The sequence below is a fragment of the Labeo rohita genome, unplaced genomic scaffold (assembly GCF_022985175.1).
Source record: "Labeo rohita strain BAU-BD-2019 unplaced genomic scaffold, IGBB_LRoh.1.0 scaffold_1200, whole genome shotgun sequence".
Classification (NCBI taxonomy): Eukaryota; Metazoa; Chordata; class Actinopteri; order Cypriniformes; family Cyprinidae; genus Labeo; species Labeo rohita.
In genome coordinates, this window is record NW_026127341.1 from 11,008 (window position 1) to 13,241 (window position 2,234).

The following is a 2,234-nucleotide window of genomic DNA, read 5'->3' on the forward strand; positions in this document are numbered from 1 at the left end:
ACTGAATCTTCTGTGAATGATGATTGTGAATGTGTTTTTCAGTGACAAATGAGACCAACATCAGTGGACCGACGCAAACTCCAGAATCAAGTGAGTTCAGCCGACTGATACTCAACTCAAATCAACACACAATCTGAACACAAAGACATTTAGGCTTTTTTAATAATTCAGCAGATCAGATGATGTTAATGTGATGTTTATTTTTGTATTGCTGTTTAGATCAGCTGTTATGGATTTTTGCTCTTGTTATCATCGTTCTTCTCATCATGTTCTTGATCTGTTTCTTGCTGCGGAAAAGGAAAACCAGGTGAGTGATTTTTATGATTGTTAAAAAAATGAGTCTGACATTATGTGATGTGTTTTGACTGCATTAACTGCTTAACATCTCTCTAAATTAAAAGAGAATACTTTGATGAAAATAACATTTTTTATTTTTATTGTCAGATGTTTTCAGAGGGAAGTGCAGAACAACTTTGAAAACAGGTGAGTTTGACTGAATTACATGATCATTTGTGAAACAGACGGATGATGTCTGAATCTTCAGCTCAGACTCTGAATCTATGAATGAATCTGTAAGTCAGTCTGTTTCTCTCAGGGATCCTGAATCTGCTGTGCAAATGATCTGATGATCCTCACTGACTGCACTTCAACAGCTCCGTCTCCAGTGTTTCATCACATCAATCATTGAATGCTGTTCATTCTGTTACTTTAGTGCAGAGACAGATCAGTTAAACCATTTCAGGTGATGATTTTTAGCTCACTAAGTGCATTATTGTAGTATTCATATGAAAGATTATAGACATACATTTCTTTAATGCTAGATGAGTCTGATTTCTGTCAAACAAGTTTCATAAGAGCTAAAAGACATTGAAGCATTGTTTCTGTAAAGCAATTATGCCTACAAAATGAGAATCCAACATGCATAGTTATAGGAGTGAGGATTTCCCAGCACATTCCTATCTCAGGATCACCCTCAGACACAATGACTCACCGCCTGTTTTGACATGAAGACAGTATCTGACGCAATTACACTGGGGGAAAAACCTTTACTAGCAAGCACAAGTCCTGTATCTAAAATAGACACACAATTAAAAAATGTTTGATGACGAAACGAGGAGAAAACACTGACATGCACCAACATCAGAAATCACAACATGCTTTGACCAAGAATTTATCACATTTTACTTGTACTTTCTATACAGTTTCCAGGCTTTTAATTTTTCTAAAGCATAGATACAATGAAATACAGTATATTACTTTAAGCTTGAAGTCTGAAGTCCACTGAAGTCTGTCACTGATTCCAAATTGCATGACAAAAAACAATAATGTAATACACTTCATTACACATTTTAGACAATATAATCACCACATTCTGATTACTTTTGACCTGACTTGTTTATATATATTTCATTCTTTGTGATTAGCAACATGAAGTGCATTGAACATTACATTACGTCAGTTACAACACCGCCTGCAATTAAAGCTTCAAGAAATGACACATTTACAAGAACTATGGTCCATATTTTTACACTGCCTGCAATTAAAGATTCAATAAATGCACAAAGCATATTTTTAAGGGCAAGTACAAATAAAGTAAAACAGACACAAGTATGTTTGGTGGTGGCATCACGGTAACTTGTCTGTATTTGTGACCATCCAAATTGCATATTACAGTGACATATTTTTGGTGGTCTAAAACAAGTGTATATATTTATTGATTTGGCAGTTTATTTGTCAGTTTATTCATTTGACATTTATTCATTTGGCATTTTTTATTATGGATGTGGAGTCATATATTTTGGCCTGGGCAGTTTACCTTGTTTTTAGTGGTAAATATCAGTGCTCTGCCAACTATAAGTTGTTTTTGGTTTCATACAGTTGTTGCATTTCATCATCAAGTCTTTTATTACCGCAGTGTAAGATCTGCCTTGCACAATGCTGAGTGAAAGTATTACTCATATTTTGCTGGAGGGAAAGGAGTGTAGTTTTTTTTTTTTTTTTTTATATATATATATATATATATATTTGTAGTTGCTTGTCAGAGACACTGATAAAAATAGCAATCATACAAACGGAAAGTCAGTAACAACCTATTTATGAACAGGATCAAGTGTAAGTTGTGGTTAAAGAGATTCTCAGTCATCATTTAGTGTCATTTTGTGCATATATATACTTGTGAATTTGTGTGTTAGAAAACTGTAAAAATGAGCAGCAAAAGTTTAAAAACTACAGTT

At 33.8% G+C, this 2,234-nt stretch overlaps 1 long non-coding RNA gene across 1 annotated transcript; it reads left to right on the top strand.

Annotated features, from left to right (window-relative positions):
• Nucleotides 1-20: 20 nt before the first annotated feature.
• On the top strand, nucleotides 21-1,522 carry LOC127157807 (uncharacterized). Its single transcript, XR_007825999.1, has 4 exons — nucleotides 21-90; nucleotides 220-307; nucleotides 445-483; nucleotides 596-1,522. It is a non-coding gene; the product is annotated as an uncharacterized LOC127157807 (long non-coding RNA).
• The last annotated feature ends 712 nt before the right edge of the window (nucleotides 1,523-2,234 follow it).